The sequence below is a fragment of the Schistocerca piceifrons genome, chromosome 8 (genome assembly GCF_021461385.2).
Source record: "Schistocerca piceifrons isolate TAMUIC-IGC-003096 chromosome 8, iqSchPice1.1, whole genome shotgun sequence".
NCBI classification, from domain to species: domain Eukaryota; kingdom Metazoa; phylum Arthropoda; class Insecta; order Orthoptera; family Acrididae; genus Schistocerca; species Schistocerca piceifrons.
In genome coordinates, this window is record NC_060145.1 from 425,183,539 (window position 1) to 425,206,072 (window position 22,534).

Sequence of the window (22,534 nt, forward strand, 5' to 3'; positions counted from 1 at the left end):
TGCTAAGCAAAGTGTTTTCCCCCCACTTTCAGCCTGAGCAAGATTTGGATTATGATGAGAGCATGATAATGTATTCTGGCAGATATGGATGCAAACAATATATGAAAGGTAAACCACAAAGGAAAGGAGTGTACAGGAAAGCATTTGGAAAATTTGCTGCATCTGTGATTCACACGTTCATTCACTACATAAAAAAGGTAATCTCAAACTATTGCCAAACTTTTTCTCAATGACACACACACTCTGCCACCCCCTCCCCCTCCCCCCCCTCCTCCTCACTTGCACCCACACAAAATGATGAAAAGAAGAAAGGTTTACTGCTTATTTGCTTATTAAATTTTCGCTGTTAATGCAGAAAACTACTAATTGTGTTTCCAACACATTTTTAGATATATCCACATATAGCATTGAATGTACCTACAAAATTACGTCATTGTATGACAGATTGTTGAGGAGATAAGACATCATGAATGTTCCGACATGTGAAAAACTATAGTCCGATTGATGAATGATGGCAGTCCGTGCAGGTTGAGGCATGGACAGGGATTGCATTATTGCCTGTTTCAAGTGACAGATGCATCCACAGCTCATGGTCCAGTGGCTAGTGTTGCTGTCTCTAGATCATGGGGTCCTGTTTGTGTTGTCCTCATCATTTCATCATTATCATCATGAGCATTCGTGACACTGGTTAGATTGAACTGTGTAAAAATTGAGACTTTGTACAGGTGCTGATGACCACACAGTCAAGCACCCCACAAACCAAACGTCATCATCATCAGGCGACAGATGCGGCATGCGCACATGTGTGCTTTGCTCTTGAAGAAAGCTACTATCCGGCAAATTATGTCTCTTGCTTGCTTATATAGAATTTGTTGCTTACCATCAGCATCAGCGATGATAGCTGGCAACAAATGGAATGAAAATTCGCTAAATAACTCACTATAATCTTGTTTAATGCTCGCAGTTGATATAATTTTCTTAGCAGAACACACATTGGCTGTCGGAGAATTCGTGATGTAGGTGCGCAAAACAAGTCTTAGGTCTACCGCCATCGTTTGTGACTCCATTACAACTTCCGCTTAAAATGGAGCGTAAATTACACAGAATTTATTCATCCAGTATTTGATAATAAGAACACAAATGGATGTTGTTGTTGTTGTGGTCTTCAGTCCTGAGACTGGCTTGATGCAGCTCTCCATGATACACTATCCTGTGCAAGCTGCTTCATCTCCCAGTACATACTGCAGCCTACATCCTTCTGAATCTGCTTAGTGTATTCATCTCTAGGTTTCCTACTATTTTTGGTGATCCCTTGATGCCTCAGAACATGTCCTACCAACTAATCCTTTCTTCTAGTCAAGTTGTGCCACAAACTCTTCCCAAATTCTATTCAATACCTCCTCATTAGTTATGTGATCTACCCATTCAATCTTCAGCATTCTTCTGTAGCACCACATTTTGAAAGCTTCTCTTCTCTTCTTGTCCAAACTATTTATCATCCATGTTTCACTTCCATACATGGCTACACTCCATACAAATACTTTCAGAAACGGCTTCCTGACACTTAAATCTATACTCAATGTTAACAAATTTCTCTTTTTCAGAAACACTTTCCTTGTCATTGCCAGTCTACATTTTATATCCTCTCTATTTTGACCATCATCAGTTATTTTGCTCCCCAAACAGCAAAACTCCTTTACTACTTCAAGTAATTAAACTGCAGAGAAGTCGTCATCACGTCACCGCCACCGATCAAACATCGATAAGCGAATTGAATGTCTGTACACCTTCACCACAGGCGGCGCATGTGTAAGCGTACGTCTCTGCCACCGACCAGCATCTGTAGCCCGCATGCGCAGTACCGCCACGGTGGAGCATATAAGGCCGCACTTGGCATCTTGTCGTCAGTCTTGTGACTCACTCTGAGGATGGCCGGACGATACGCGGCCGAAATATCAGTGGAGGAAATTTTATTTGCGCGGCTGCATGCCCGAAATTTAATGGATGATAACCAGTTATTTGCTAGACACAGTTATTCTACATGAAAAGTTTTTTTGATATTCCACCTACACAGGTGTACCATAAGTGCGGTTTAGAAATATGTGTATAAGTACAGTGAAGTGCTTACCAGTGATTTATTAATTTTTTGACTGAAGTGTAACATTGTAAAGGTTACTTTTTCAAAGGTTATACCTTATTATTATGTAGTTTATTTTATGAATATGAAAATTCAAGTAGGTGAACTAGAGAATGTGTCAAAAGCCATTCAGTTGCAGATGGAAAAATGTGTGCTGCGATGTCGTGTCATTGGCAGGTGTACGTAGAGGAGTACAACAAAAAATTCGAGAAGTCAGTCAAAAAGATCTGTTTAGGCCTTGCGCTAACCATTCCTTAAGCCTTTGTGGAATTCCTGCCTTCTCATGTGTTTCGCCTAGCGTTGCATATTTTGGAATTATAGAGAAGTTAGATGCATTCTTCTCAACTTCTATACACACATACTGCACAATAAAATTAAAGGATCACTTTTTCAGAACCCATTAATTGTCCCCTAATCTGACACGTAAGTCTGAAATTTAGCTCAAAGATGCCTACAACCTTCCTATCTAATGGGCCAAACATGTGGCGTCCTACGATGTCATCCTCGAGCTCAGCGATGCTTCAAACAACATGTTGTTGACAAATGCGAAGAAGAGGCCACAGCTCAGAAGCTTATGTGAAGGTGGGTTAATAATGTCACATTGGCACCAAATTTTACTTAAATCTGTCCAACCCCACTGTGGGCGTGCAGCACCCACTCTTACCCACATTTCAACGCATCTTTTCCCACCTCTGCAATAGAGATCAGAATCGTGATACCCAGCGTTGGAATCACGCGGTTTTCTCACAGGTGGCAGAGGAAAATATTCCAGATGCACTACCACTCAGATTAGACACTAATCGCCTTCAGTAGGTGGCATAAATGGCGTCAATGAAAGCACCACTTTCCTTGAGGCATTGATTGGCACACATTTCGTTGACGAAAATGACAGGTTGCAGTGCGATGAGCAATAAGGCTGCGTTCTAGACAACGTTCCACATTGGAGCAACCCCTGGCCGTTGCAACCTTAGTGTAAGGCACTGTGGGACTGCAATCCCTCTGAATATGACCTGATCCCTCTGTAGTCCCATGACAGGTTTTGCTCTGGTGTACAGGGTGGATCCACAAGGGAGCGTTCAAAACTATTCAGCGAAATTTGAACGTGATCCAGCACAACAAAGTGGTTGTATGCTTTTACAGCTCTTCTGTTTCGTGCCCTCCTGCGGCATGATCACGGAATTGGGGGGGGGGGGGGGGGAGGGGGGAGGGAGGAGGTTGGAGTGGGGGAGGAGGAGGCGGCTGTCTACATAATCATGTACATGAATAAACTGGCAAAGAGAACCTACAAGACCACCCAGTTCGGCAACACCCTGTGTCACAAATGCATTTTTGATGAGCACCTGTTTTTTTTCTCCATCAGTCTCCTGACTGATATGATGTGTATGCAGCCCGCCACAAATTCCTCTCCTGTGCTAACCTCTTTATCTCAGAGTAGCACTTGCAAACTACATCCTCAATTATTTGCTGGATGTATTACAATCTCTGTGTTCCTCTGCAGTTTTTGCCCTCTGCAGCTCCCTCTAGTACCATGGAAGTCATTCCATCATGTCTTAAAAGATATCCTATTATCCTGTCCCTTCTCTTTATCAGTGTTGTCCACATTTCCTTTCATCTTCAGCATAGAACTTCCTCATTCCTTACCTTATCAGTCCACCTGATTTTCAACATTCGTCTGTAGCACCACATCTCAAATGCTTCAATTCTCTTTTCTTCTGGTTTTCTCACAGTCCATGTTTCACTGCCATACAATGCTGTACTCCACAAGTACATTCTCAGAAATTTCTTCCTCAAATTAAGACCGATATTTGATATTAGCAGACTTCAGTATTAAGACAAAACTGTTTCTGGCGCAAAGTACCGTTATCCAAGATGGTGGCGATGACGTAATCCAAGATGGAGGCCGTGACATCATCTGATGACGTCATCCAAGATGGCGCATTTTGGCGGGAACTTTGAATTTCAGCAGGAAGATAGTCAGATGGACTACCTCCTCCAGAAAGTGGTGGGAAGTTCAAATTCCATCAGGACAATGCAACATACCTCTACTAACCTAAGAAAATGGCTAGAGGATAGGTCACTTGGGCTATCTCTACTAACCTAAGGAAATGGCAGGAAAGAAAGGGCATTTGGACTACCTCCACTAACCTAAGTCATCCGACCGCCACCTCTTCCTAGGGATTGGTGCAAAGTTTGAATTTTGGCAGTACAGAAAGGTCACTTAGGCTACCTCTACTAACGTAAGAAAATGGTGGGAAAGAAAGGGGAGTTGGGCTACCTCCACTAAACTAAGTCACCTTGCTCTAGGGATTGGTGAGAAAAGGACTCAGCCTGTGCTGAGCTGCTGGAGAGAGGAATGAGTGTACTTTACTTATTTTGGAACAATGTATGTAGGGATGGATTTTGTAAGATAGTATATTTATCAGAGTTATACAGAACACACGCTCTGACATGCTTGGGGTCACGCCACAGAGCCTACAGACCCGCAAACCACTCGTAAATAATGCAATACATTTGTGTCCAGATTGTCAAAATAATAATCTATCTAAAAGACTCTGCAAATATGCTTGCTAATTGTCAACTGTTAAAATCATGCACCAGTATGTACTTAAACAATATGAGGCACTACCACCATCCAGTGTGTTTGCCACGAGGTCCAGAGTCCAACTGTCCTAGTACACAGTACTACCACCAGAGGGCACTGTTGTCCACTCCGTGATGTAATCCAAGATGGCAGCATGATGTTGCTGATGATGCAAGTATCATTCTCCAAGATGGGGGATTATGGTGGGAAACAGTGTGTTCACCATCAGGGCTGGACCTAGTACACAGTAGTGCTACCAGAGAGTGCTGTCGTCCATTCCGTGACGTAACCTGAGACAGTGGGGAAAATGGCAGGAAACAGTGTGGTCACCCCATGGTCTGGACCTAGAACACAGTACTGTCACCAGAGGGTGCTGTTGTCCGTTCCATGACATAACCCAAGATGACTGTTTGGAGGTGAAAATGACTCAGCCTGTACTGGGCTGCTGCAGAGAGCAAGGAGTGTACTTTACTTATTTTGAACAATTATTTAGGGATTGATTTTGAAACTGATACAAAAGACACACTCTGACATGCTTGGGGTTATGCCACACAGCCCACAGACCTGTAAACTACTCCTAAATAATGCTCTGCAGACACACAAACAACTCCTAAATTACCAAAATAATTTCAGTACACGCATGCAAACTCCTCCTAAATAATGCAGCACACTGATGTACAGACACGAAATCAACTTGTAAACTGTCCAAATAACGCATAGCAAAGCCTACAGACACGCAAACAATGTGTGCATGCACCGACCACTGCCTCCCTGTCCACTGGACTGCACAGGAGACTACCGCACACACTCCCAGAAGTCGGGATGCACTGTCTATCTTCACGGTATATGTATGAATGATGTAAGAGGGCTAATTTTGGATGGCACAGGATATGAATTGTGTGTTCACTACATCGACACAGTACAGGGTGATATATTGCTGGGTTGGAGATCGGTTTCATGGTCTAATATTCAATCTCTTGTCCTCAGCGGGAGAGCAGTGTAATTGAGTAAGAGTCTTTCCATATTTCACGATATTTAGGGCACTTTGCAAGGTTTAGTTGTTGGTGCAATATGGCTATCAGTGTAAAATAGTTTCTTGCTGCTGAAAGTCTCATCTGCAGAAATAAAAAAAAAGTGGATGGTGCTTCCACACCGGTGGCATCAGTAAGTAACTCGGCAGGTAAATTCGATAGGGGCCAATCATAATCCCCTATTCATTCACAATACACCCTTTGTGCTGAGATATAGGAGTCTCTGCACAGCGGTGAGAAAGTTTGTGTGTGTAGAAAGCAGGAAAGGTAACACGTGATGGATGGGGTGCCATGTGAGGACAGCAAGGAAGAACGAGTTCACATTTTCCTTGTTGTTCTATCCATAGTGATGATGATTACAGTGCACCAACCCATGTCGGTGATGTCTTCCCTAACATTATGACCGCAGGTGCGGTATTCATTATCACACATAGTTCCAGACGACTGTCTTTCATAACACTTGTTTGAGAGAATCTTAGCAGGATGCAGCACCTTCCAGAAGCTCTGATTGTAAGGCTTTGTCAGATAATTTCCTAGGACTGAGGAGGAGGAGGAGGATGTTAGTGTTTAACGTCCCGTCGACAACGAGAGGTCATTAGAGACGGAGCGCAAGCTCGGGTTAGGGAAGGATGAGGAAGGAAATCGGCCGTGCCCTTTCAAAGGAACCATCCCGGCATTTGCCTGAAACGATTTAGGGAAATCACAGAGAACCTAAATCAGGATGGCTGGAGACGGGATTGAACCGTCGTCCTCCCGAATGTGAGTCGAGTGTGCTAACCACTGCGCCACCTCGCTCGGTAGGACTGAGGAGAATCGAGACATATAGCTGGTGTGAGTGTAGGCATACCATATTTTTTTCGGTTGCTGTACAGATATAAAAGGTAACTGCACTGTTACTGTGGCTTATATTGTGGAATGACCAGAGAAGATGAGTGTGTGTCCTATTGTAAGGGACATATAGATTCAGCACATCGATAACCGTGAGGGTATGAGAGAGATTTTTTACGTGGAAAATTATGTGCACTGTAGATACTGAGATTTGTTCCACAACCACAGCCATCAAGAGGGGACATTATCTGTTCATCGAACAGTGTCAGATGGTAGCAGCAATCAGAATATTTAATTGTAGTTACACTGGTAAATATGTTCCTGGCTTCCAATATTCTTGTGAGTCTTGTAGGTATTTGATGATCTGTAGATAACTTTTGCAGGTTTCACTGTCAGTGCAATTTAGCGATCTGTGCAAAATAATTTTACCGCTGAAAGTCTCATCTGCAGAAAACAATGGCGAATGGTGCTCACACTGGACCCACACCACAGCTATGTGTCATTGCGCCAGCAATGCTAAGTACATGGATGCGTGATCCAGAGGATGATTTGGCGCTTATTTAGATAGACATGGGATGTCAGTATAACACTCAAAGAACTTTCACTTGCCCTTGGCAGCAGAGTAAGAGTGATGGCCTGCACTGGCTTAAGTCTGGCGTCGAAGCGCTCTGCAAATAGGTCTTCACTCCCAGCCGGTCGTGTCAGGAATGGTGCCTAGGTGAACATGCATTTCGAGAGGAATTTCTCAGGTACCAAGTACGAAAGAGATGTTGCTGCCTCATGCTTTAGGGACCCGAACGGGCACCTGTGTGTGGCTTGGCAGCTGATGGCTGCGTCCCTTCATGGGGCTGTTGGTGATCCTGACTTCTGGGAGCATGCACGGTAGTCTCCTGTGCAGTCCAGTGGACAGGGAGGCAGTGGCCAGTGCGTGCGCACATTGTTTGCGTGTCTGTTGCATTATTTTGTGATCAGGTCTGTAGGTTGTGCTATGCGTTATTTGGACAGTTTACAAGTTGATTTCGTGTCTGTACATCAGTGTACTGCATTATTGAGGAGGAGTTAGCATATCTGTACTGAAATTATTTTGGTCATTTAGGAGTTGTTTGTGTGTCTGCAGAGCATTATTTAGGAGTAGTTTACAGGTCTGTGGGGTGTGGGATGTGACCCGAAGCATGTCAGAGCGTGTGTTCTGTATCACTGTGATAAATATACTATCTTATAAAATTCACCCTTAAATAAATTGTTCCAAAATAAATAAAGTACACTCCTTCCTCTCTCTCCAGCAGCCCAGCACAGGCTCCTTTTCCCGCCAATCCCTAGGAGGAGATGGCAGTCGGGTGACTTAGGTTAGTGAAGGTAGCTCAACTCCCCTTTCTTTCCCACTATTTTCTTAGGTTAGTAGAGATAGCCCAAGTGACATTTCTTTATTGCCAAAATTCAAACTTCACACCAATCCCTCAGAAGAGGTGGCGGTCGGATGACTTAGGTTAGTGGAGGTAGTCCAAATGCCCTTTCTTTCCTGCCATTTTCTTAGGTTAGCGGAGATAGCCCAAGTGACCTATCTTCCTGCCATTTTCTTATGTTAGTAGAGGTGTGTTGCATTGTCGTGATGGATTTTGAACTTCCCACCATTTTCTGGGGGAGAGGGTTAGGTTGATGGAGGTAGCCCAATTGACCTATCTTCCCACCAAAATTCAAAGTTCCCGCCAATATCCGCCATCTTGGATGATGTCATCAGATGACATCATGGCTGGCATCAAGGATGAAGTCATTGCCGCCATCTTGGATAACAGTACTTTGCGCCAGATAAGCTTTGTCCTAATACTAACTTCTCTTGGCCAGGAATGCTCTTTTTGCCATTGTAGTCTGGTTTTGCTGTTCCACTTGCTTTGTCCGTCATTGGTTATTTTAATTTCTAGGTAGCAGAATTCCTTAACTTCATCTACTTCGTGACCATCAATCCTGATGTTAAGTTTATCGCCATTCTCATTTCTACTACTTCTCATTAACTTCATCTTTCTTCGATTTACTCTCAATCCGTACTCTGTACTCATTAGACTGATCATTCTGTTCAACATATCATGTAATTCTTCTTCACTTTCATTCAGGATAGCAATGTCATCATTATTTCCATCATTGCTTCTTCAACGTACAAATTGAACAGTAGGGGAGAAAGGCTACCTCCTGGTCTTACATCCTTTTTCATATGAGCCCTTCATTCTTCATCGTCCACTCTTATTATTCCTTCTTGGCTGTTGAAAGTATTGTATATGACTTGTCTCTCCCTATAGCTTACCCCTACTTTTTTCAGAATTTTGAACATCTTGCACCATTTTACATTGTCGAACGCTTTTTCCAGGTCGACAAATCCTATGAATGTGTCTTGACTTTTCTTTAGTCTTGCTTCCATTATTAACCACAATGTCAGATTTGCCTCTCTGGTGTCTTTACTTTTCCTAATGCCAAACTGATCATCACCTAGCGCATCCTCAATCTTCTTTTCCATTCTTCTGTATATTATTCTTGTAAGCAACATGGATGCATCAACTGCTAAACTGATTGTGCTATAATTCTTGCACTTGTCAGCTCTTGCCATCTTCGGAATTGTGTGAATGATACTTTTCCGAAAGTCAGATGGTATGTTACCAGAGTCATACATTGTACACACCAACATGAATAGTCGTTTTGTTGCCACGTCCCCCAATGATTTTAGAAATTCTGATGGAATGTTATCTATCCCCTCTGTCTTATTTGACCTTACGTTCTCCAAAGCTCTTTTAAATTCTGATTCTATCTCTTCTAAATTGACTCCTGTTTTTTCTTCTATCACAGCAGACAAATCTTCCCCTTGATAGAGGCTTTCAATGTATTCTTTCCACCTATCCGCTCTCTCTTCTGCATTTAACAGTGGAATTCCCGTTGCGCTCTTAATGTTACCCCACCTTGCTTTTAATGTCATCGAAGGTTGTTTTGATCATCTTAGCTTCCATGCACTTCCTATTTATTTCATTCCTCAGCGACTTGTATTTCTGTATTCCTGATTTTCCCTGAATGTTTTTGTACTTTCTCCTTTCATCAGTCAGCTGAAGTATTTCTTCTGTTGCCCATGGTTTCTTCGCAGTTACTTTCTTTGTGCCTATGTTTTCCTTCCCAACTTCTGCGATGGCCCTTTTTAGTGATGTCGATTCCTCTTAATCTGTACTGCCTACTGAGCTATTCCTTATTGAGTATCTATAGCCTTTGAGAACTTCAACAGTATCTCATAATACCTTAGTACTTCTGTATCCCACTTCTTTCCATACTGATTCTTCCTGACCAATGTATTAAACTTCAGCCTACTCTTCATCACTACTATGGGGTGTTCGAAAATAACTCCGCAGTGCTGTATGATTGTTAGCCACGTGTGCTGTATGATTGTTCACCTGCCTGGGTTACTTCCCTTCAAGTGGACTCTCCCAACATTCCACTGTTTCGTTTATCTCAGCCAGCGTCAGTCATATCATTGGTGCGTGTCATTACGAGTTGACGTGAACATTTAAGTTTAGTTCCTTTGTTCGTTTTTTTCATTTTTGTCACTTTTAAAATGGTAACCATTGAAGAACATGTGTTTTAGCCGAACAAGTGTTCAAAGCTGGTGGTAAATACATAGTTTCAGTTCGTCGAACATTTAATTCAGTTTTCCCGGAGACTACACTTTCGAAGTACACGTTCAAGCTTCTCACATTCGATGCCCCGACTCGTAGAACGTTATCTTTTCGTTGATTATTCAATCTTTTTCTCATAGTAACCTCCCCCTTGCAGTCCCCTCCCGGAGATCCGAATGGGGGACTATTTCGGAATATTTTGCCAATGAAGATATCATCATGCATCATGACACTTCTTCAATTGCAGGCCACATGTCCTGTGAATACACATTATGTGTCTTTAATGCAGTGGTTTCCATTGCCTTCTGCATCCTCATGCCGTTGATCATTGCTGCTTCTTCAACCGTTAGGGACAGTTTGCCACCACTAGGACGAGAGAACCTCTGTCCGCTCCTTGTCCTCTTTGACAAGGCCCTTGGCAGAATGATGATGACTTCTTATGCCAGATGTCTCTGGACACCAGTGCTGATTATTAATCATAATTTAAGCAGCAGCTGGATTCGAACCCGGGACTGAAGACATTTTGATTATGAATCAAAGACACTACCTTTTTTATATATAAAAACATTTATTAAAATAAGAATGTTACACATTCCACATACCTACTAAGTACATATACTAACCATGTACACGTGTTATACATGAAATGATTCAAACAAAAACAGTTTGATCATTGCAATTATGCTGATGTTAAGGAAATACAATAGAAGATTGTGTTACTGACTAAATTACCAGAAAGAATTAAGTTAAACATCAAGAAAAGTTTGTTTTAAGGACATTCAGACTTTGCACTTTGAATTAGATGTGGTCCAATCTTTACAGAAGCAGAAATAGCTATTTATGAAGGATATCAGCAAGTTGGTGGGATAATTTTTAATATATTAATGTGCACAAGGAAATCGTCTCTATGATAGAGAGGTTAAGGGTAGAAACTGATCTTTAACCTTCTCAGTTTAGTCAGACTAGCTATGAGTATTTCACACATGTGTGGAAGTCACAAAATACAGAATATGGAAGATTATGCCCATCACACATAAAAATAATTTAATAATCATATTAGACAATTTCTGAAATATTTGAGAATGGCAGAAAGGAGGAATTATAAAGTTGACTAGCCTTCCAACTACACTTTCTTGACATTAATCGAATGTTAAGTATCTGAAGTGATCAGACCTATATAATAAGTGGGGCAATGTGCCAGCCATTGAGTATTACATTATATCAGATAGAATTTTATGGTTTTAACCAATCGATAAGGACATTTCCATAAAAACTGTCAATTTCCAGGTTTCTAATATAAATCAATACTGCAGCTTTAATGTTTTGTGTTTCGAAACTATTAGACACACTATCTGACTGTCACATACGTTCTGTATATTAGTTTATAAAATTTCAAAAACTGCCCTCTGAAGTAGAAAAAGCACACACCAAAAATATACAGTAAAATTTTAAATAATATCCTTAAGGTAACTGCAATACGTCACTATCAACACAGTCTTCTTTTTATTATTAACCAATGCCCATCCTTTCAAATATAATTTTTAACTTATTACCGAACTTTTTCTTGTGATTCGAATACCTTCTAATTTTTTGGAATTCACACAGCATGTGTACCTTGAAATTTATGGTGCTGTGGGATCCTAACTTGTTAAGGACATAATTTCCCAGCAACCAGTACATAGTGTTATTTTTTGCCTCTGGGAAATAGCGTGCTTCAGGCCTGTGTATCACTGCCAGCGATATATACTCAGGGGATGTCCTCGTCATCATAGCTATTTGCTCCCGGATCCACTTCCAACTATTTGTGTGACCACTGCAAGTATATCTATGAATTATTGTGTCAACTAGATGGCACTGTTGACATACATTTGTTTCACAGAGTCAGATTGCGTACAGTCTTTCAGTTTATATTAGACGTGAGCACATTAGAACTAATGTTTTTCCAAATCTCAGTCCACTCAATGTTTGGAAACTGTGGTTCTATTTTGTCCCTTCCTTCGCTTTTCTTTCATTCCCGCATTATGGCTCTTGGTGTTAAGTGTCGTGACTGCCTGAGTTCGACACTTACATAACTAAACTCAACATAGAAAATCCTCACATGCTGTAAACGACTGTTGATATTCTGCATGTCAATCGGTGGGAAGCATGCTTCGAGGTTTAGAAAGCACTCCGTCATCAGGCCACAAGTGGCCCATCGGGACCATCCGACCGCCGCGTCATCTTCAGCTGAGGATGCGGATAGAAGGGGCGTGTGGTCAGCACACTGCACTCCCGATCGTTAAGATGGTTTTCTTTGAACGGAGCCGCTACTATTCGGTCGACTAGCTCCTCAGTTGGCATCACGAGGCTGAGTGCACCTCGAAAAATGGCAACAGCACATGGCGGCCCGGATGGTCACCCATTCAAGTGCCGGCCACACCCGACAGCGCTTCTTCGGTGATCTGACGGGAATCGGTGTATCCACTGCAGCAAGGCCGTTGCCCTTCGAGATCACGAAAAGTTGGCTGGTTATGGTTTCTCGCGAGTCTCTTATTAAATTAACTTGCCTTTTGATAAAAAGTGCAGATGATTTATCTGTTATATCAGTTAATCCTAGTCCTCTATTTTTAGGATCTAAAGTGGCTACTTTAACAGGTACTTTGAACACTTCACCTCTCTACAAAAAGTTTTTGATTTTGGACATTATTATCCTCACTAGCGTTCTCAGTACGTATTGGAAACAGCTGGTCAGTATAATAAGTTTCTCGCTGTTCTCATTTCTACTACTTCTCATTACCTTCGTCTTTCTCTGATTTACTCTCAAACCATACTGTGTACTCATTAGACTGTTCATACCGTTCAGCAGAACATTTAATTTTTCTTGACTTTCACTCAGGATAGCAATGTCATCAGCGAATCGTATCATTGATATCCTTTCACCTTGTATTTTAATTCCACTCCTGAACATTTCTTTTATTTCCATCATTGCTTCCTCGATGTACAGATTGAAGAGTAGGTGCGAAAGGCTACAGCCTTGTCTTACACCCTTCTTAATACGAGCACTTCGTTCTTGATCGTCCACTCTTATTATTCCCTCTTGGTTGTTGTACATATTGTATATGACCCGTCTCTCCCTATAGCTTACCCCTACTTTTTTCAGAATCTCGAACAGCTTGCACCTTTTTATATTGTCGAACGCTTTTTCCAGGTCGACAAATCGTATGAAAGTGTCTTGATTTTTCTTTAGCCTTACTTCCATTATTAGCCGTAACGCCAGAATTGCCTCTCTCGTCCCTTTACTTTTCCTAAAGCCAAACTGATCGTCACCTAGCGCATTCTCAATTTTCTTTTCCATTCTTCTGTATATTATTCTTGTAAGCAGCTTCGATGCATGAGCTGTTAAGCTGATTGTGCGATAATTCTTGCCAGCTCTTGCCGTCTTCGGAATTGTGTGGATGATGCTTTTCCGAAAGTCAGATGGTATGTCGCCACACTCATATATTCTAGTCTTCGGAATTGTGTGGATGATGCTTTTCCGAAAGTCAGATGGTATGTCGCCACACTCATATATTCTACACACCAACGTGAATAGTCCTTTTGTTGCCACTTCCCACAATGATTTTAGAAATTCTGATGGAATGTTATCCATCCCTTCTGCCTTATTTGACCGTAAGTCCTCCAAAGCTGTTTAAAATTCCGATTCTAATACTGGATCCCCTATCTCTTCTAAATCGACTCCTGTTTCTTCTTCTATCACATCAGACAAATCTTCACCCTCATAGAGGCTTTCAATGTATTCCTTCCACCTATCTGCTCTCTCCTCTGCTTTTAACAGTGGCATTCCCGTTGCACTCTTAATGTTACCACCGTTGCTTTTAATGTCACCAAAGGTTGTTTTGACTTTCCTGTATGCTGAGTCTGTCCTTCCGACAATCATATCTTTTTCATGTCTTCACATTTTTCCTGCAGCCATTTCTTCTTAGCTTCCCTGCACTTCCTATTTATTTCTTTCCTCAGCGACTTGTACTTCTGTATTCCTGATTTTCCCGGAACATGTTTGTACTTCCTCCTTTCATCAATCAACTGAAGTATTTCTTCTGTTACCCATGGTTTCTTCGCAGCTACCTTCTTTGTACCTATGTTTTCCTTCCCAACTTCTGTGATGGCCTAGACTTAGAACTACTTAAACCTAACTAACCTATGTACATCACACACATCCATGCCCGAGCAGGATTCGCACCCTCGACCGTAGCAGTCGCGCGGTTCCGGACTGAAGCGCCTAGAACCGCTCGGTCACCACGGCCGGCTCCTGATCCAGTGGCCAGGTACGGGCGGTTTCAGAATTGAGACCAATTACCTGTGTAATCCAGTCATCGATTTCCAGGGATGTCGGCTGAACAGGACGGGATTCGGTGTCAAAAGCAAATATCAGAGTATTCTTCCTGAGGTTTATAGCTATGGTTAAAACAGCGACGCAATTTCGATTAAACAACCGAAATTCTTATTAGCAGCAGCAGGACTGGAAAGAGCGATCAGATCACAAGGAATATGAATGAACACGGAGATTAACGGACGGACAGCACTCGGCGAAGAGCAAAAGTACAGCGATGCAAACAACACGGAGGTGCAGCGCAGCAGTTAACAGCGGCCACTCGCTAGCGCGGCTGAAACGGAACTGAAACCCGTAGACCACAGGTGAACCTATCGAAAACTTCGACTCCGATGTAGTCTAGCAGCTGAAGGTCGGCAAACTGCTGCTAGGGAGTGTCGAAGGGTTTGCCTAATCCTCAGACGTTAGAGCAGCCACGATGCTGAATCAGTGTCGTAATTTCGGATAGGTACATTTTACGCGGCCAACAACGGTGCATGGTGGCATCGAGGATGTTGTCGAAGTGGGAGGGGGGGGGCTTAGAGGAACCCTTTGCCATTTAATTCACGCACATGATAATGTAGCGACACCCCACACCCTCTCCCCCCTCCCCCTCCGGATCACGCCAAAGCAGGATACGAGACAGAGCCGCTGTAAAAGCAGAAAACCCCTTTGGTGTTTTGGGTCATGTTCAGATTTCGTCGAGTGATTTTGAACGATCCCTAGTGGCTCTACCCTGTATACCAGAGCAAACATTACTGTCGCACTTCACATCAAAGGGGTCAGATCAAGTTCAATGGGGTTTCAGTTCCATGTTGTCTTTACAGTAGGGTTAAAAAGCCATGGGGGTGGTAGCATTGTCGAGCATTGTCCCGTTGCTCATTGCATTGCAAACCGTCGTTTTGGACAGCGAAACGTGTAGGCATCAATGCCCCAAGGAAAGGATTAACTGACGTCCTTTATACCACGCCATGAGACCTTTTCGCGTCATTCTGAGCGGCGGTGTGTCTGAAATGTTTCCCTCTGTTTCCCGTATGAAAACCGCTTGATTTCAACGCTGGGCTTCGTGGTTCTGACCTTGTGGTGTGCATACTGTAAGACCTTCAGTACACACATCATCAGATTATTTGACTTGTCGCTCTAACGAAGTAGGCGAGTGTCAGCCATATGTCTCGTGGTCTTATTGTGGCGTGTTTATCTTCTGCCGTTAGGTCAGACGATAGTAATACCACTTGCACACTTAGAGTAGTAGATTGACGGTGACCAACTTTAAACAGAACTTGATTAATTTTTCACACACATTTATTAAAATAATAACAAGCATAAAAATTACTTAACTTGGTTCTGGATGCTATTTACAATTGACAATCTGAAGTTGCTTTGGTATTGGTACGTTAATCTTATTCTCACATATATCTCTGATACTTGACAAAAGTGTCTATACATTTATCTTCATGGCTATGTACAGGAATATGGTAATCTTATGAGTCGTACACTGAAACTTGACACTGGTACAGACAAATGTAGAACTCGTACAGACTGGTGCAAACAAATGCAGACAACTGCAGACTGGCTCATCGGAGGTCTATACACTCGTTATAATACCTCGCGCGTTCATGTATCACTGCACAAGTGTGATCCGTGAGGAGAAAAGGTTCTACGTTAGCAGCAATCTCATTGGCTGCGTTTCATATTAATGTGCGGATTGGCGGAAGCAGAATTTGGTCCGTCTCTAAGACAGCGCCATCTCGTAGTGCGGAGACGGACGAGCGCTGCGCCTGCGCTGCTGTGTGCTGTGCTTAGCGGGGCGCGCTCTAGTGGGAAAGTTGTGTACGCGCTGACTACGCGGAACTATGTACACAACAGACCTCCATCGCAGAGGCGGCAAAATAATGGGTGAAATGTGGGTAAGAGGTTGTGTGACGGCCTTTGTAGTGTAACGACGTAAGTATTTTTATAACCGATTTTCGTTTGATATATGACCATGTGCAGACTTCGTCACCTACGTCAGTTACAACCCACTTCAAAATGATTTATATTCTTTTTAAATTGTCATAGAATGGTTCTTGAACGAAACTGTAAAACATCAGTTGAGTCGTATGCAAAGAATTACATCACTTGGGCCAATTGGTTTCCATAAACTTTTTCGATTTAAATTTCGTTTGTTTCTCCTCAGAAATTATATTGACACACGTTATCTTGATTTAATCAATATCAGAATCACACATTGAATAAACTTTTAAGACTCAAAGTTTCGATGAACGCTGTCAGAATCAATAATCTTGTCAAATATATTATTAATCCGTTCACATAATTCTTCATAAATAAATCCTCAGGACACGTGTTTCAACTTTAGTAGCATACACTATTTTAATAGCTTCCTACACATACAGATGTCAACTTGACCGTTGACAAAATAGGACTGACTTTTAATAAGATTAAGCTCTATATAACGTCATTGTTGTACAAAAAGAGTACAAAAATTCATTTTTAATTTTTAGTAGCACGACGCAACAACTCGGTTCCAGGTTCTTCTGTTGCTCCTTGGCTGTCGACCCGCGACGTATAGCGGCCAGCAATTTCCTCTCTGGTCGCGGCAACGAAGATGCTGTCTCCGTTCGTTGCGCCGCCCTCTCCATACATGAAACACATAAAAAAATACAAAACTTTTAGATAATTCACAGCTATTACAAATATTAAGAAAAATACATAAACAAAACTAAATTAAACTAATAGTCACCTGCAAACTGGGCTGACATTGGTGGATGGGTGACGCTTAATTTCGTCCCACTACATACCCCACCCACAAGCTCAGTTTGTCAGGTTTTAACCGAAAATAAAACTTTTCAATATACAATATTTAAATGTTAATACATTTTCCTCACATTTTACGTAATCTAGAGTCCTTGCTCTTAGATAGATTTAATCCTTTTAATACGATATTGTTGTGACTATTTGTCATTTACTCTTAATTGTGCTATTATGGTAATTCATAACCGAATATATGGAGATTACCCCTCTTCATTTAATAGTTGCTAATAAATACTAATTTAGTACGCTCTTTAACGTTGTTACATTAGGACAGAGCGTTCAAATTATGATAAATTAGTTTCAGTTTTATTCACTTACTAGAGTTATTTTTTCCAAAATTGTATATTACTAATAAGTTTCTCACAATAACTAATGGTACTATTTACTTTACGTCATTCTTTTTCCTAATGCCTTATTTATGCCTGAGGTCAAGAAGAAATCAAGCAAAACTTTCTTTAGAATCTCGGCACGGCTTTCTTTACCTTCGGACACCTTGTTGGGTAATGGCAATTTATTTAGGAGAAACAAGCGAGAGAGCCCCGTTTGGTGTGTTCTATATTAACACTATTACAAACCTCTATTAAAGGCACTCTGCTATGTTCTCGTGAGCCATATAGCTCTGGACGCCCATGGTCCCTAAAACTATTAACCATCCCCTTTGGTTCCTACTATCCGAGTAAATTTAAAATATGCAAAATTCCTTTTGACCTAAGAGCAAAATTTCTTCCATATAAATCCCCCTTTTGGTTATCTTTCTCTTTTTGAAGTACCAGTAGATTATTGTTGAACACTTGTTTAAGCTTTCTGTTTCATTCTTTAAAATAATACGTAACTATCACGAAAAACTTCACATGAATAAACTATGAACGCTCTTCCGTGTGTAACATATACTAAATATTAACTTATTTAGGAATGAAGGGTTTCATTTGATCAACACTATATAATCCTTTAATTACACCTGATGAAGGTTCCATAAGAAGTAACGCTTTGGGATGTACAATCTTATGTACAACATATGGACCTTCAAAGATAAAGAAGAATTTTCTACATTGCTTACCGATCTTAGAACTTTTAGGATGAGATCGTACTAACACAAGATCTCCTACCTGAAATGAGGATTCTATAGCCTGTTGATTATAACTTTTAATTCTCCGTTCGGCATTTTTTACAATCTGTTCGCAAACTTTTTCGTCTGGAATGCATTGTTGGATCTCATTTACCGGTGGCCAAGGTAGAGCAGCTAGTAAAGGCTCACCTATAATTCGTTTGCCTAAAATTTCTATAGGTGATAATCCCGTTGTTAGGTGAGGCAATTCATTTAATATCTTTTCGAATTCAGGCATTAGTTTGGCCCACCGAGTATGTTTATGTGCACAATAAGTTCTACATAATCGTCCTAATTCTTTCATGATTCTTTCTACTAAATTACTTTGAGGGTGATATTTCGAAATTAAGATATGTTTGATTCCATATTGTTTTATCATATCTTGAAATCTTTGACTAATAAAGGCACTACCGTTGTCAGACATAAGTCGTTTAGGAATGCCCCAGTTAACAAAGTAATTTCGGGTGAGGCAGCGTATAACGCTTGCTGTATTCGCTCGTTTCAAAGTATATAGCTTCACATGTTTGGACCAACATTCCATTACAACAAACACATAAGTTAATCCTCCTGAACTACGAGGCAGAGGGCCGAAAAAATCTAATGACAGTAGATCCCACAAACCTCGAGGAATTACAGTATATAATTTCTAACACTTAGATTTGTTATTAACTTTAACCTTTTGACAGGTTTCACAAGCCCTAATAATACTTCTCACAATATGGGACATATTTTTGAAATAATAATACTTCATTAGATGTTTAATACATTTATGAATTCCAAAATGCCCGTAACCTTCATGAATATAAATCATTAACTCGTACACAACAGTTTTCGGAATGCAGATTTTCCATCTTTGGTGTTCCCTCTGTGCTTTCCAATACAACAAGTCGTTAAAATATAACCACACGCCCCGGGTGTTAACTGTTTCGTCCCCGTTATTAAGGTTTTGTATAAGGTCCCTATATTGATCATCATTTCTTTGATTGCATCTAATAGCAGTTACTATCCGTTTAACCTTACGTTCGTTCTCCTGAGTTAAAAGGAAATAAACATGATAATTTGTTCCTGGTTCTTCTGCAATGTTAATATTCTCCATTCCTACGGGAAGCCTCGACAAAGCATCCGAAACTACATTCTGAGATCCTTTTATATACCTAATTTCGTACTGAAATTCTTGCAAGCGTAATAGCCTACGGTGAAGTAACCGACAATTGTTCAAAAAGATTAAAGCCTGATGATCAGTATATACAATTGTTTTTCTTCCCATTAATAATCCTCTAAATCGTTGAAAACCCCATACCACTGCGAGAGCTTCCTTCTCAGATACAAAATAATTTCTTTCATGTCTATTTAAAGTTCTACTAGCGAATCTAATAGGCCGATATAATCCCTTTTCATTGGTCAGATCACCTTGGAATATTACACAAGACACACCATAATCAGAGGCATCCGTACACATACCAAAGTCCTGATTGAAATCTGGGTGGTATAACATTTTGGCTTCGGTTAACGCTCCTTTTATCTTATTAAAAACTTCCTCTTCCTCTTGTCCCCAGAGCCATACTGACTTCTCTTTCAATAAATCTAGTAATTTAGGATTAACAATATCCTGCCCTGGAAGAAATCTTCTCAGAAATCCTACCATTCCTAAGAATGATTTCAGTTGTTTCCGATTTCTAGGACTCGGGCATCGAGCAATAGCTTCAATACGTGCTGGGTCTGGCCTAATACCTTTACTGTCCACTATATGCCCCAAAAATCTCACTTCCTCCTTTCCGAAGTAAGACTTAGATAATTTTAAAGTAATTCCTCTGTCAATTAAACGGTTAAACAATTCCCGTAATATCGTTACGTGTTCTTCCCACGTTTTAGTAGCTACCAAAATATCATCTACATATAAAATAATCTTTTGTAACAATTGCTGACCCAAAGCAGAATCTAATGCCCTAATGAAAGTTGACACTGATATATTAAGTCCAAAAGGTAAAACTTGGAACTGATATGATCTGCCTTCAAAAAGAAAAGCCGTATATTGCCGTGAATCCGGGTGTAATGTTACTTGATGGTAGCCGACGGTTAGATCCATTGTACTCATATAACGAGAACCAGCAATCTTAAGAAGTACTTCCTCCATAGGAATAGGTCTGTCTCTTTCCATCTCTATAATTTTATTTAATTCACGGGCATCCAGAACCAGTTATACCCCACCAGTAGCTTTCTTAACTACCCACAACGGACTGTTAAAAGCGCTACATGATCGTTCGATAATGTTTTGTTCTAGCATCTTACTTATTTCTCTACTAGCCGGTTCTATGAATTGTACTGGAATAGGATAAGGTTTCTTAAAGAATGTTTTTGATCTTTAATCTTAAGTTTACAAACGTAATCTTTAATTCTCCCCGGTTCATCTGAGAAGACGGCTCTAAATTCTAACAACAAAGATTCCAACTCTTCCTTTTCTTGTTCGGATAGACAATTCGTAGAATAACATTTTTCTTTCACTTCGGTTTCGATACTATTACTAGCCTGACATTGGTATACTGCATACTCAAGATCACTAAAATCTGTTAATAGGTTCATGGTCGGTGCGTACTTAATCTGTAAGGATTCGTAGCAATTTTCAGGTACTTGATTATTAGAAAACCTCACTTTAAAAGCACATGCCTCCTTATGGATAGTTAAGGAAGAGTCTTAAAAATCTAATATAGCTTTATATTTACACAGCCAATCTATACCTAAAATTATGGCCACATTTAAGTTGGCTACGACGAGTACAGAGTGAGCAATAAATTGTTTAGCAATTTCAAAAGTTAAATAAAGTTCCTCAGTAATATTTGGACTTCTTTTACCAGTAACTCCTATAATTTTCACCCCAGTTACAGGTAAGGTTGGGAAATTCCAATATTTTCTTTTAAGCTGAAATAATTCTTTAGATAAAATACTTACTTCGCTACCCGAATCAATTATAATATTTACTTCGGTATCTTTAATATAACCTTTAATAACGGGTTTATAAGTTATATTCTCCCTTATCTGATTGTCTTTCTGAAGTAAATCTTGTTGCCAGTCACCGTCCTTTTGGCAGCTTAATGATAAATTGCAATTGGGTCTTGTATAATCTTGACTAACAGTTCCCTTTAGTTGACCCGTACTAAAGGACTTTACTAGTTTTCCGAACTTTCTATGATAACGTCACCTACCACTTGGCCTTCATTAATTACTTGAGGATGATTTATATCATGATCATTATTATGTAATTTCCGCACTTTAGAGTTATTACCACGACTTTGTTGGCTCTCTTTATCTTTAGATTGACGTTTTATATAACAAAACCGGCTATGATTGTTGTTGTTAGCTTTTAGTGGTTCTGAATTATTATTATTTCGAGGATTGTCATTTCTACAAAATCCAAACTTCTCGTCTTCCCTTTCTCTATTAAGTATATCTAACTGCTCTAAATATCCTAACAATTCGCACGGCTGTGACCATTCTCTTTCTATCATTCTTTCCTTTACATAATACGGTAACCTACTAATTAGGACTCGTATTAAATGACTTTCAATAATTGGTTCTTCAATTAATTTAGCACGGTTTAAATGCCATTCAAAATAATTCCTATAACCTCCCCACCATTTAGAATATGGAGGAGGGTCTAACAACTCTAGAGTTAAGTGTTGTTGTTTTCCTCTTGACCAATAATTTTGTTTAAACTGCTTAACAAAATCATCCCAGTCCCTAAATTCAGTTCTATGCAGTACTGCCCATTCCGCAGCTTCTGCTTCTAAATGTCCTATTACAAATTGAATGCGTTTTTCATTACTCCATTTAGGAGATAATGATGTTTCAAAAGCTTTTATAAAGATTATAGGGTGAAGTTCGCCTCCTGGTTTGAATACAGGAAATCGACTTGCTACATTTGAATTTGTCGTTATATCATTCAAACATTCTGCGAGAGAAGTAGTTGGATTTTGTTTAGATTGCAGAGACGGAGTTGCATCGGATTGGCTTGCCGTGATTTCTTTATTCGTATTGTTGTCTTCCGAGCTAGC